This window comes from Leopardus geoffroyi, chromosome C3 (assembly GCF_018350155.1).
Source record: "Leopardus geoffroyi isolate Oge1 chromosome C3, O.geoffroyi_Oge1_pat1.0, whole genome shotgun sequence".
NCBI lineage: Eukaryota > Metazoa > Chordata > Mammalia > Carnivora > Felidae > Leopardus > Leopardus geoffroyi.
In genome coordinates, this window is record NC_059338.1 from 101,687,424 (window position 1) to 101,702,246 (window position 14,823).

At 37.6% G+C, this 14,823-nt stretch overlaps 1 long non-coding RNA gene across 1 annotated transcript in view; it reads right to left on the reverse strand.

Annotated features, from left to right (window-relative positions):
* Positions 1-3,821: 3,821 nt before the first annotated feature.
* Positions 3,822-14,823, reverse strand: part of LOC123585602 — a 40,671-nt gene continuing 29,669 nt past the window's right edge. The window contains exons 3-5 of the long non-coding RNA XR_006706307.1: positions 10,721-10,767; positions 6,379-6,509; positions 3,822-6,119 (exon numbers count right to left, since the gene is read on the reverse strand). This is a non-coding gene — a long non-coding RNA (uncharacterized LOC123585602). The remainder of the gene's footprint in view (positions 6,120-6,378; positions 6,510-10,720; positions 10,768-14,823) is intronic.

The window sequence follows — 14,823 nt, forward strand, 5'->3', positions numbered from 1 at the left end:
TTAACAGATGAGCCACCCAGGCACCCCACAGTTGGTTTATAAAAAGAGATGAATATTAGAATATATTCATTAAAAATAAGAAAACATAGAAGGATACTTCCAGAGCATTTAGCAAATTTAATCCCAAACTTGTAGTTTTCGGTTGTATCCCCGTTTGTTCCTCACAGACTGTGCCAATAGCTTAGCTTTTAATCCCTGAAAAACATTAAACATTTAAGCACCACTTAATGGAGAAGAATCATTAAAATAAAATTGAAGTTCACATTGTTACTTGGAGAGGCTTATATTTATTGTTTCCTATAAAAGTTCCAAGGAAACTAAAAAATTTACAAATATTGGCATGGGGCACCTCACTTCTTTGCCTGCTTTTAAAAGAGTTGTCTCTGACAAAGTTTACTGATATGAAAAAAAGGGATAACAACTCAAATTTTCAAAGAGCTTGGAACATAGATCTCTAGTGAAGTGACTTTATCAGTTCAAGCTTTTTCTCTCACCAGTGACTATTTTAGAGAGAACAGCCTAACAGGCATATCACAGACTGCACAATCTCCATAATATGTTTTCATTCTAAACACCAATGGTTGTATTTGGGAAATACTAACATTATTAGGAAAAGTCTTTTTAAAAAGACACTACAGATTAGAGGTCAGGGGGGTGCTTAAAAGAATTATGAATAGACATTATATTTACAAAGAATTTAATAGGATAGGAAACTCATGTTAGTGAAAAAGCATAATACAAAGCTATGTATATAGTGTAATATCCATCATATATAACATCTAATAAATATGAGTACTAAGTATACTAAATGGAAATTTATTAAAAGCAAATGTACTAAAATACTGTGATTATCTCTTAGTGTGACCTTGTTTATGTTAATACTTTGCTATACTTTTCAAATTCTTTAATATTCATAAAAAGGGAAGATGGCTAAGTATATAATACAAAATTTAAACATCCTTTATCATGATGAAAATTGATAGCCAGAATGATTAAAAATGAAAGCAAAACCGTTTAAATGGGGGGAAAGTACCACTGTGCTCAATTTAGATAAATGACACAAAATCAATGCCATATTAGAAAAATTAGGATTTTTAAAAACTTCAACAATTAGCTAACCAGAGAAAACTCCCTTAACTCAAAATACTTTTCTTCCCCAATAATGAGCAGTGAGAGAGGAGTCCTTGTTTATGCAGAGAAGGTAGAGTTTCAGGCTCTTCCTTTCCTATACCTTCTGTTTCCTCCTCACAGATTCCTATAAATCCCTAGTGGTTTATGTTACTAAGCCTATGCCATCTGCTCACTGGGGCCATGTTGTAACCAGGCTTATTATATATCACAATACAGTTGTTAAGAGGACAAGTCCTGGGTTAGGCACCTGTGTTCAGATCTTGGCTTCACTTCGAATGTTGCCCAGTCCCCTAACCTCTATTTCAGTTTGGTCTTCTGTGGAGTGGAGATGATAGCCTCAAAGTGTTTTTAAAAATTTTTTTAAATGTTTATTTTTGAGAGGGGAGAGACAGAGTGAGAGTGGGGGAGGGGCAGAGAGCGAGAGAGGGAGACAAAGAATCCGAAGCAGGCTCCAGGCTCTGAGCTGTCAGCACAGAGCCCAATGCGGTTCCAAACTCACTAACCATGAGATGATGACCTGAGCCGAAGTCCAACACTTCACCAACTGAGCCACCTAGGTGTCCTGGCCTCAAAGTGTTTTAAGACAGTTAAAGGGGTAATTCCTGGAAAGCTGACAATATCCCTCCCACCCTACCCAAAGCCTCACGGTCTTCTCCATCTCATTTCATGCCAATTCAGTCCTTCCATGTGCTCATGTCCAAGTCCTTGATTTCATCCTAATCCCTCTTTCCTCTCACACTACATCCAATCCGCCAGCAAATTTTGCTATCTCTACCTTCAAAATAAATGCAGGGTCTGACCACTTCTTTCCATCTCTACTGAGACCATCTTGGGACCAGCTGCCATCCTCTCGCTCCAGGATTATTGCAACAGCCTCCTTAACTGTATCCCTTGTTCCCTACAATCTGTTCTCTGCAAATTGCACAGTAAACCGTCACGTCACTCCCTGCCAAAATCCTTCAGTGGCTGCCCATCTTGGCCAGAGGAAAAAGCAGGTTCTCAACCAAGACCTAAATGTCCCTACAAAAGCTAATCCCTCGTATCTCTCTGACCTCAACTCCTATTCCTCTCGCCTGTGCCTCTTGTCTCCAGCCACACAGGTGTCCCAGTTGTTCAGAACGAAAGGCAAGTCTTGCTTTAGGGCCTTTGCACTTCCTGTTCCCTCTGCATGGATCATTCTTCCCTTAGATATTCCTATGGTTTGCTTCCTTACCCCCTTCAAATCTTTACTCACATATAATCTTCTCAACAAAGCCTTCCCCATTTAAAATAGCAAATCCTCCCTTAGGACTCTCCATCCTATTTCCTGGTTACATTTTTAACTTGAACATGTATCACTTTTTCCACTTACTATATAAAGTTTTTATTTCTGCTATTTAGAATATCACTCTAGGAAGGCAAAAATTGGGGTCTTTAACAATGCCTGGTACCTATAGTTAGTTAATATTTTCTGAATAAATGAATGACTGCATATCCTTAGGACAGTGACTGAAGATAGCAAGTACTTTACACATTTTAATTAATAACATGTTCCATGAGAATATCTAGAATCATGACATCATAAAGTTGGAAAGAACTTAAACCACCTATTGTTTTTTCTATAGTTTTGAAAGGTGATCATCTGAGCTTTCAGTGTGTTCTTTCTCAATAGTCCATTGGCTACCAAAAAGAGAAGCCAGTTTCCTTTTTAGATCACTCTTTTTGTTACCTAGCTAGGCTGACATGTGTCTCCTGGTGAGTTCTGTTCATTGATGCTAAGGTTATGCTCTGCAAGTATACTCCATCCATCTTCTACATGAGGGAACATTCTGAATATTGGAAGACAGCTAGAATGTCCCACTTAAGTCTTCTCTTCCTCACATGAGCATTAAGCATCTGTATACATTTTCTGTTAATACCTGAAAAGTGAGCTCAGAGATGGTCACACCAGTATACTTCCACTATTGCAGACCAAGACTACATTAATATTTTATCCACTGATGTCATATCATTAGCTCATATTGAATTTTTGGTGGTATAAGATAACCAGGTTATGTTAATGATTTATGGGTTTTTTTTCACATTAGCTTCTTTTAAGGTGGTTCCTTATATGCTTCTTGTATTTTCTCACAAATACAAGATAATCTTCACAGAGACCTCATTCTTTTTAAACTTAGAAATAAACTAAACTAGTGAACTATTACAGTGGTAATGCTATAAACTTTCAGGCAAAGAAAGAATAATAATCCACTATTTTATCATCTATAATCAGAAACACTTGTTATATATTTAAAGCTTCACTCAGGTAGTTTCCATAAATTCTCTTCTTCCACCATCATATCCTCTGCTACAATCTCAGAATTCTCAGCTAAGGAGGATCCCATCTTTGATGAAACACATACCCCCACTCCTCTCAGACACTCTATACTCTAAACATGCCTCAGAGATCTCACAGTGGAAAAACCTCTGTCTCTCCATCTACCACCAAGCCAGGATCTCAAGAACACATAAAACTACAAAATGACTGCTTCTCACAAAGATGATGCCATTAAATTAACTTCATGCTATGAACTAAAAATGTCGAACAGAAAACTTGGTTTGGTAAATTGCTCTCTCGCTCTGATTTCTGTACCTCACTGCTCAACCCATTTGTTTATCATTAAAAGCAGGGTCATAGCATGATGCCTAATAATATCAACAGTGGAATCAGATAGCCTTAATAGGATATATTTTGAAGTGCTTACAAGACATATTACAAGTAACAAGTATTTATGAGTTGAAGAATAAATCGTTAGCTACAAGCAGTGAAGTGTTTAATAACAGAACAAAGAGCTTATTCTCTGTACTACAATTCTTTTCATCCTATTATAACCCTCCCCGAGCTAGGCCTGAACATGGCTGATGGGAAACCATCTTCAGCCTCAAGATTAATTACACATGTGTAGCTGAAAGACCGATTTGTCACCAGGAAGATGTCAAATCTCGACACGGACAGAAACAGAACCATATTGTAGTCAAAACAGATTTGCTGGACAGTTATTTGAGGCTTCCAGCACAGGTTACATCTAATTATCCAGATTGGACATGAGAGACATAAGTACATATATACAGCCCTGCAGATAATAAAATGTTAATCAAAATCTATTTAAGTTGCTTTAAGCAGTTTTAACTAAGAGAAGGCTACCAGACTTTGCAAATAAAATTCCAGGTGCCCAGTTACATTTGAATTTCAGATGAACACTTTTTTAGTTTACACATAGCTCCAATAGCAATTGACATACACACACAAAGAAATTATTCACCATTTATCTGAAACCTAAATTTAAATGGTTATCCATTTTCTCTGGCAATCTTAGGCTAAGATCTAAGCAAGGGGACTACCATTGGAGTTCACGTCAGTGTAACAGAGTGTTAACTGGGGTTTTGGTCCATGCAACAAAATACAACAGGTGATGTGTACCAAAGCTAGGTGACAGACAAAATGTAGAATGCACAAAAAGAATGTACAAAAACTGGTTCCACGCTTCTTGGACCATTCAATCAGATCAAGATTATAAAAAGGGGGGCAAAGCATTTAGAGAATGAAAAATATATTTGGGGGAATGTTTCTATGGAAAAAGCTGGGCTTGAGCCTCACCTCCAGTCCCCAAGGGGAAAAGAGAGGAGTTAACGATCTCAATGACGAGTAAGGGTTTCAGCCAGAGACCCTAGAGGGACCTAATCCTCTCCATAATTGAGAGATACGATGGACTGAGAAAATTAGAGTGGCCTAGTTCAGGAAAACAAAGAGACAACATGGTTCTATTTGCAAAGGAACTATACTTCCATTAGTAAAAGCCAAGAAATGTTTGATTCCCATGGACCAAATGTGGGCTGTAGGGGAAAGAGCTGGTCTGGAGCATGAAACGACTTGGTGTAGAACCAGGATGGGGATATCTCCACACCAGGGCTGAGGTCAGAAGGAGAGATGTTCTCATGTGCTGTGAGAGCTGCCACTAAAAAGGGCTACTGAGAGGGTCTTCATAGTACCCACAGAAGAAAGTATCAGCTACAAACACCCACCAGGGCCAGAGTGAGAAACCAGCTTATGAAGATACCAGCCAGCAAAGAATTTCCCTTCCTTATTTCTCTTGTTCCCTCCTCCCTCTTTAACCTTGGCATGGTCCAAAACTACAGCTGGACAAGTCCAGCCCAGGAACGTTACCGATAAGCTTCTCTTTCTCCTCCCCAAATGCCCGAACCTACTATCTACAGGCCTGGGCCCCTTACTCTGGATTAAAACTCAAAATGCTAATTAATATCATACACTGATTATTTTTGCATTTTGCACGAACGCTGTCTTATCTCTTATAGTAACTGCATTACTGTACGGTGAACATAAACATTTTGGGACCTGATAAGTTTTAATCTGGTGGACAGAAAAAATCTCAGCTCAACTAAAAGTTTAAAGAAGCAATATGAATTACAAATAAAACAGTTTAGATTATATCTAATATATAGTGGTTATATTGGAACAAAGATTAAAATAGAGCCCTTTCTATGAAAACCAGTTTGGCTGGAACAACTTTCAAGGAAAATCCATCTGTGTCCACCTGTCCATCACATTGATTAACCAGGAAAGATGCTGCTGGCTGCTGTACTATCCACTTTGGCCACACTGTTCTCTTGCCACATGAAGAGCCAGTTTCAATTCGAAAGCCTATATACCATTTGTGCCTTTAAGAACATAGCGTTGAGTTGTTTTTTGTTTTATTTTGTTTGTGTTTTTGTCTTTTGTGGGTTTTGTCTGTCTTTGTTTCTACTTCTGAAAGTCAGCAGGAAGATAAAGACACTGTACATAAAAATGCTTCTAAACTTGTCTGAGATTTTTTCAGACCTAAGAAAGGTTTTACTTTGAGTCGATTTATAGGGTTTGTTTTTTTTCCAAAGACTTCATTCAGTGTTTTTTTTTTTTTTTTCCATTTTTTGTGCCAGTTTTATCCAACTCTCAAGGATTCCCAGATTCCTTTCTGCAAGAAAAGGAACAATGCTAGACAGATTAACCTCCAGAAACTGAGAACAAGAAAGATATATAAACATATCTGGAATCAATAACAAAATCTATTGCAATAATGTATAACACAAGAAACTCCTGACACAGCCATAGCCAAAATGTAATGCTAGCCAAACATTGCACAATGCTGAAGGCAGCTGTCAACTCCGAAAATAAAAATAGTAGATAGTGTCACCACAGACAGAATGTACAAATTCCCATAATACAATTCTCACCTGAACATAGTACAAGAAGAGCAAAAATGTAGAAGCCTGATCCATTCACCTGTGTCTATCTCTTAAATTTGCAAATGTCCAAGATGCTTAGGAGTTATCCTGTTGTATTTCACAATAAAGAATAACTAATGCTACATTTAGAAAAGAAGGGAAAGGGATACTTTTATTTTTTTTTTATTTTTTTTTATTTTTTTTTTAAACATTTATTTATTTTTGAGACAGAGACAGAGCATGAATGGGGGAGGGGCAGAGAGAGAGGGAGACACAGAATTGGAAGCAGGCTCCAGGCTCTGGGCCACCAGCCCAGAGCCCGACGCGGGGCTCGAACTCACGGACCGTGAGATCGTGACCTGAGCTGAAGTCGGACGCTTAACCGACTGAGCCACCCAGGCGCCCCGGGATACTTTTAAACAAAAGTAAAATTATATGTAGTATTTATAGATAGTATCTTGTGAGTCTATCAGTATAACTCAGATTTATATATCCAAAAGTATTACTTATTTTGGTTTTTCTAATTTCTTATCTTTTTTTAGAATTGAGATATAATTAGCATATAACATTGTATTAACATTAGGTGTACAACATGATTTGATATATGTACATATTGCAAAATGATTACCACAACAAGTTTAGTTAGCATTCATCATGACACATAGTTACAATTTGTTTCCCTTTGAGAACTTTTCAAAAAAATTTTTTAATGTTTGTGAGAGAGAGCACTCACACTCATGTGCACGAATGGGGGAAGAGCAGAGAGAGAGAGACAGAGAGACAGAGAGACAGAGAATCTGAAGCAGACTCTGGGCTATCACGAACCATGAGACATTGGCCTGGGCTGAAGTCAGAGGTTCAACCAACTGAGCCACCCCAGTGTGCCCCACCTTGAGAACTTTTAAGATCTACTCTCTTAGCAACTTCCAAATACATAACACAGTGTTGTTAGCTATAGCTCTCATGCTGTACATTCCATCCCCAGGATTTACTTATTTTATAACTGAAAGCTTATATCTTTTCGCTTCTTACACCTATTTTGTGCCCACCCACCACCTGTAACAACCATCAATACATTTTCTGTATCTATGAGTTTGTTTGGGTTTGTTTAAATACATTCCACATATAAGTGATATCACATAGCATTTGTCTTTCTCTGACTTATTTTACTTAGTGCAATGCCCTCAAGGTCCTTCCATGTTGTTGCAAAAGGCAGGATTTTTTTCTCTAAAATATGCTAAAACCCTAATTTTAGGTCAGTAACCCCAAAATGCTATCTATTGTGCTTTTAAACATTTCTGAAAAACTATGCACTAATAGCAACCAGTTCTTCTGAAGAAATTTAAAAAGAAAAAATAATCCTGTGTAGTGGGTCACAAACTAGGAGCCCTGACTGCCATCTCCTACTTCAGTTCAAGTGACAACATAGCAAAGCGAGAGAAGCTGAAAAAACCTGGCACAAACACACACCTTTGCTTCTTCACCAGAAACAGTTTTGAAAAGGCGCATATGTGCCAATGACTAATTCCACCTCGAAGCTATAGTCTAGAAGGGTCTCTAATCTAAAACACATTTGACAAAAATTTCTCCTCACTTTCCACCCCCATCCTTTCCCAGTACAGTATTTAGGGTGTTTTTTTTTTTTCCAGTGGAATAGGCAAGATGGATGCAATATAACCAAATATTCAAGTTAAATTCCATCTTGCCCGTGCAGGTTAATCAGAACAGTGTCTGAGCCAACTGATTCCAAATAAACCAAGCTCTGTCTCATCTTCAGAACATTTATTTCTTTAGGTTCTATTATGAGCTTCCCTTTGAAAGCTATTCCTATAACAGCTACAATAGAACGCTAAAGGACATTTTTCAAGTCTTGGAACTCCTCTTTGGTTTTAATCAGGATGAGCTTGAGGGGCTCAGGCTTGTTTATTACAGAATCTTTTTCTTTCTGATGATTAAACTGACACTGCTATGCTATTGTTATTGCATTTAACTTTTTTTTTCATTCAAAACATACTCATGAACAGGCCTGAAATTCAGACAAGTAGAAACAAAGGGGCAGAAATCATCAATTTTTCTTCAACTATTTATTCTAACAGTTTTGGTCTTCTAAGCCTTTGACAAAAATATGTACACCTGAAACATATATAATTATATATATGGTTTTCTGTATTATTCTTTTTATTTATTATTCCATTAGCATTTCCATGTTTTTACATAATCTTTGTAAATATATTTATTTTACATAATATTTTAATAAGTGAATGTACCGTGGTTTATTTAATTTTTTTCATTATGATTGGACATTCTGTTTCTAGTTTTCATAATTTTAATGCTAGAGTATTAATCTTAGAGTATAAATCTCTTTTCAATATTTGGGATTACTTTATTATGGCAGATACCCAGAGGTGGAATTACTATTTAGAGGACACCATGTTTCTTAAGACTCTTCATACCTATTGATAAACTGCTATCCAGAAAGGTCATGTCGAATAACTGCCTCCGGCAATAACTAGAACACTCCTTGGTACATTTACCAGTGTTTTCATCCAAGGCTCATTTGCATTTTTGCTAATTTGATAGATGAAGAATTGGACCTTATTGTGCTTTGCAGTGCATCTTTGAAAACTCAGAGACCTTTATGCACATAAAGATTTTAAAACCTTATAAATCCTTTTATGTAAATTAGTAATTTCCCAAACCCTTTCCTCCCACCCAAACACACAGCAACCATTTCCTACTCCCCAGAGGCAGAGTTTGTTCTAGCCATTGTTGCTGCCTCATCCTTTGACCATGAGACCACACATTTATGGGCCTGGAACAATATGACCTCTCCCTGTCTCTTTTTTTTTTTTTTTTAATTTTTTTTTTTCAACGTTTATTTATTTTTGGGACAGAGAGAGACAGAGCATGAACGGGGGAGGGACAGAGAGAGAGAGGGAGACACAGAATCGGAAACAGGCTCCAGGCTCTGAGCCATCAGCCCAGAGCCTGATGTGGGGCTCGAACTCACGGACCGCGAGATCGTGACCTGGCTGAAGTCGGACGCTTAACCGACTGCGCCACCCAGGCGCCCCTCCCTGTCTCTTTTTGATTGCTGATCGCAATTGAGGTGATCCACCTTGGCATGACAATGAGCTGAAGGTGTCTTCTTATGTGGGTGCACACTAAAATGCCCCTCTCAGAAAGACAGGATATTAAACAACTTGATTCTTGCTCCATAACATGTTTCACTCAATAGTCTATCCCTGGGTTACCGTGTCAGTTGTATTTCAACAACTCAGCAACCCTCAAGAATAATGGAAGTCAATTCTTCTTACTTAGCTCTGTTCATGGAGCTGATTTTCTCCATCTTTTATGGTCCAGGTGCATTCAGTTAGTTACAAGATAAATAACTTCTGCCTTCCTCTCAAGAAACCTTATAGGTATTGATGTACCCCACAGCCTGCCTTTGCTTTTCCAGGGTAATGTTCTCAAAGAGCAGAGTCCACACCCATATTAGAAAAAGCAAGTGGCTGGTGTGAGATGGAAGTTCTGACTCTATTAATCTCTGATGTGACTTTACTGTTACTTTCTGGTGTGACCCTGTGCAAGGTCCTTAATGTTTCTGTGCTTTAATTATTTGCCTGAAAAATAGGAAAAGTATCTACCTCATAGGACTGTTATGATTAAATGAGCTGGTGGGGGGAAAGGTGTAGATATGGGTGTGTAGAACTTAAACAACAAGCGTCTCACACATAAAGTCCCATACATGTACAAGCTAGAACTATAATTTTATTCTACTTAATTCCTGAAATGAAAATCTTGGTTCATAGTTTATGATATTTGACATTTCACACAACTTAACTGTATAACGTTTTGAGGTATAGCACAGAACCTGGCTGCTTTTTGTGTTCTGTCACATACTTACTGTTAAAGTATTCATATTGACATTTGAAGTTCTAAGACATATACATCCAGCTGGATTCTTATCAGGACTGTCAAATTCATAAATGAATTTGGAGAATCGACGCCTATATAATAGTTAATCTTACCAGTTTATAAATATGTCCCTCCATTTGTTTAATACCTACTTCATAATCTCTTCTCAGAATTTCATCAGAGAGGCAGAACCACTGTGTATAAGATAAGTCATTTGTTACCAGAATTGGGTCTTATGCAATTATGAGAGCTGCCTAAGCAGTGTCTGTAAGTCTGCTTTCTTTCCTCTGATGCTAGAGCTTGAAGTTCACAGGGAGGGAGGTTGGGAAGAGAAGATGGATATAGCATTGGGAAGAGAGAGGACAAGCCGGAACCTACAAGCAGGAGCTGGAAGCCATGAGGAAAGGACAAAACTTATGTCAATTCTCATCACCTGTGATCTTGATATGGGTGTCCTTCATCACAGAGCGAAACACACACCTGTGAGGAATAGCAGAGTTAAAGAAGGATCCAGGCAAAGGTGGTAAAGCTGCAGACCCAGCTACTGTGTCACACCAAAGTTTGAGATCGCACCAGTGCCTCTGTGTTGAGAAACACCAATGTTTCTGTTTAACTTCCATCTCTCAAATAGCCTGTAAAAATGTCTCTAGTGGCCCACTATAATTGTAAATCTACAGAGAATTCTGAGAAAGGCAGTTCAGTCTAGTCAAAGTGAATGTTACAAAGCCACCACATCTCTCAATAGAATTTATTTAATAGATTATGAGTGGTCTGTACTTCTAATATTTATAATAGGCTACTACTATAATAGACTACTCCTATTATAAGTCTCATACTCCTAATTATTTATAATCGCTACTGTGATCTCTACATATGGTGTGGTCTCTATACAATATGTTTACGATATGGTTGTGAATACCTTAATACCTTTGTCTCCTTTCCCCCCATCATACATCATAGTAACTTAAACCTAGTTATCCAACACACTGCTCTCTCAGCACTGAAGTAGCTGATTTATAGCTAGAATAAAACTCAAAAACATGTTAAACAGATCAACTTTGACTTTCTACTTTAGCCGTCATTGCTGCCTTTCAAACTTACTATTATATAATTTTTCACATCTCCAGCACCTCCCCTCCTGAGTGGAGTTCTCACAGTTCTAGAGACTGGCAAGTCCTAGGTCAAGGTGCTGGCCACTTTGATTCCTTGATAAGGGCTCCCTTCTGGCTTGCAGATGGCTACCTTCTCACTGTGCACTTGTATGGCAGGGAGAGATGAAGCAAGCTACCTGACATCTCTTCCCATAAGGACACTAAGCTCATTATGAGGACCCTATCCCATGATCTCATCTAACCTAATTTCCACTTAGGTCCCATCTCCAAATACCATCACACTGGGAGTCAGGGCTTCATCATATGAATTTGGGGCTGGGGAATACAATCCACAGCATCTTTCTTCATCATCCTCAATAAATGATTCTGTGTCTTATTTCATGTAGAAATGGAAACAATCAAAAGAAAACATTGGCATCAACCCACTTTCATATCAATGCTTTACACTTGAATTCCTATACTCTGCACCTTTCCTGTTACAGTGGCCAAAATATACATCCTATTGAACCAAATACTCAAGTTGTTCATTAGATTTCATGCTTTCCTGTCCACTGAAGAATCTCAGCCCAGCAAATGGCCCTTTTTGTCCTACATTACCAATTTTCCCTCTCTACCGACTCTTCCTGTAAACATGCAAACATGTTGTAATATCTCTAGTATCTATAAAAACTCAGCCTTAATTTTACCTTATCGCATAAGTTGCCTTTAGAGAGAAATTCACAATACCTATTCTCTCCATCTCTTCTCTTCCTACTCTCTCTTGGACTCCTCTCAAATGGGCTTTCATTGCCACCACTGGACAAAAATTGCTCTTGACAAGTTCACCAGTGACCTCATCAATAAACCCAACCATCAGTCTCCAACCTATCTAATCTGGTAACAATTAATAATATTAATGATTGCCTCTACCAAAAACTTTCTTCTTGACTTTTAAAACAAAAAGTACTTAAGTCTCCTGCTACTTCATTAGCCATTTTTTCCCTAAGATCTTTTGCTAGACTGTTCTCATTGCACCAACTTCTTAATGTCAGAATGCCTTATAAACTCAATCCTCAGACCTCTTCTCAATTTATACTCCATCCTTAAGTGAGCTCATCCAGTCCCTCAGTCTTAAAAGCATTCATAACTTGATGATTCCCAAATGTGTAGCCATAGCTCCTGTCTTCAGACTCATATATGCAACTACTCTACTTAGTTGTTATTTGTCTCTACTTAGATGTTAGTTGTCATCTCTACTTAGATGTTATTTGTCATCAAAAGCTTAAAATTCAAAACAAAATTGTTGATTCTTCTTACCCCCCCATATAGTTTTCCCCCTGGTGTTTCCTTTCTTACTGAATGGCAACTATTCATCCAATTACACAAGATAACAAGTGTGGAATCATCCTGATTCTTCATTCTCCTACATTGAAAGAGCCAATCTATCAGTAAATCTTATTGGTTCTTCTTTCAAAATACATAAAACATTTATCCACTTCCTACCAACTGGCCCAAGAACTCTTATCATGGACAAATTGTAAAAGCCTCATAAGTAATCACTCTGTCTCCAATCTTGTAAGTTCACAGTCTAATCTTTATAAAGTTTCCAAATTTTTAGATTATATCAGATCTATGCTCATAATCCAAAATCCATGCATAGTCTAAAAATCCCATATCATGGCACACAGGTAACTATACGACCATATTTCCATTCTCTCCCTTACTTATTTACACTGGACTCCTTGTTATACGTAGAACAATACAAGTGTGGAGGAAAAAAAGAACATATCAAGTGTGCTCCAACTGCAGGATTTCTGCATCTATCATTTCTACTTTTTTGGAATTTTTTTTTTCCCGCTAAGATAACATCATGGCTAAATAATTACTTCTATCAGGTCTCTTTTAAATGCCATCTCATCCCAAAGCTTTTGTTCAACACCCTAAATAAATCATCACCCCTGCCATTTCTCTTTCCTCTTATTCTGATTTCTTTTTCTTCATATCACTAATCAAACCTGAAATAGGTGGGGAGCCTGGGTGGCCTAGTTGGTTAAGCGTCTGACTTTAGCTCAGGTCATGACCTCACAGCTTGTGAGTTCAAGCTCCACGTTGGGCTCTGCACTGACAGCTCAGAGCCTGAAGCCTGCTTCAGATTCTGTGTTTCTCTCTCTCCCTGCCCCAAAATAAATATTAAAAAATTAAAAAAAAAACAAATAGCATGAACTGCTTAGATTTGAAACTAGTTTCCCATGTCTCACTGAAACCACACATTGTTATGACTCTGGGTGACTTCCTTACCTTTCTATGATGAATTTTCCACATCTTTAAAATAAGCATAAAATAGAATCTACCTCACAGAGCTGTTTAGTCATGGGATTTAAACATGTTTGTGTGTGTGAGAGAGAAAGAGAGGAACAAAAGCACTTAGAGAAATGAGTATGTGGTATATAAGCATTACCTATACATTAATGCTAGAATAAATATAATTGTCTCCTCCCTTAAGAACGTAAGCTCAGTGAAAGCAGTACTTTTATCTCTCTTGTTCCCCATTGTATCCCTAGTATTTAGAATACTAACTTCACATATTTATTGAATGAATTTTTTACTGGTCACTTTCACTTAAATTTGAATAATTGAGTCTTTTGACTCTTCTTAGTATCCAAACCTATCAACTATAAAAATATTTTCTTACTTTCCTATATTTACTATTCAAATATATGTTTTATATACTTTTTAATTGACTAGAACTTTTCTATTGTTATTTTTTTGAAAGAGAGGGCAAAAGAGTGCACACAGAAGAAGGGTAGAGAGAGAAACCCATGAGGCTCATAAGTCATGGGACTTGATCTCATGAGCCATGAAATCATGACCTGAGCTGAAACCAAGAGCTTGATGCTTAACTGACTGAGCCACCCAGGCTCCCCTACACTTCTTTTTAATGTAATACAGTGGTAAGACTTTATTTTGGTGTTGTTTGTTTGTTTTCTCATTTAGCCTGCTAGGAGTAGTGAGGGTTTCTGTGTGGTAGCCAGCTGTGCAATCTAAGCACATGGGCTCAGATCATATGGACATGAGCTCAACTTCCAGCTCTAACTTACCAGCCCACTGACATTGAGCAGGATACTAACTCTGCCTGATTCTACTTACCTTTATATTTCCTCAAAGGTTAACTGTAAAAGTTGAATAAAACAAAAACGATAATGTAAGTGAAGTGATTCACAAAATATCTAACATACATTACAAGGTGAATAAATTTCAGGCGTCTCTTTCCCATTACCCTTCTTTTTGTTTCAATCATACTGAATCCTCATAGTCAATTGTTTGACATGTATGCATACAAAATGTACTAAATGTTACTCATTAATCCAGCCACTGAGATAGAAGTTCTCACAGTCTGGTATGAGATCATTAAACAACTACTTATAGTGTAATACAAAATGTGCCT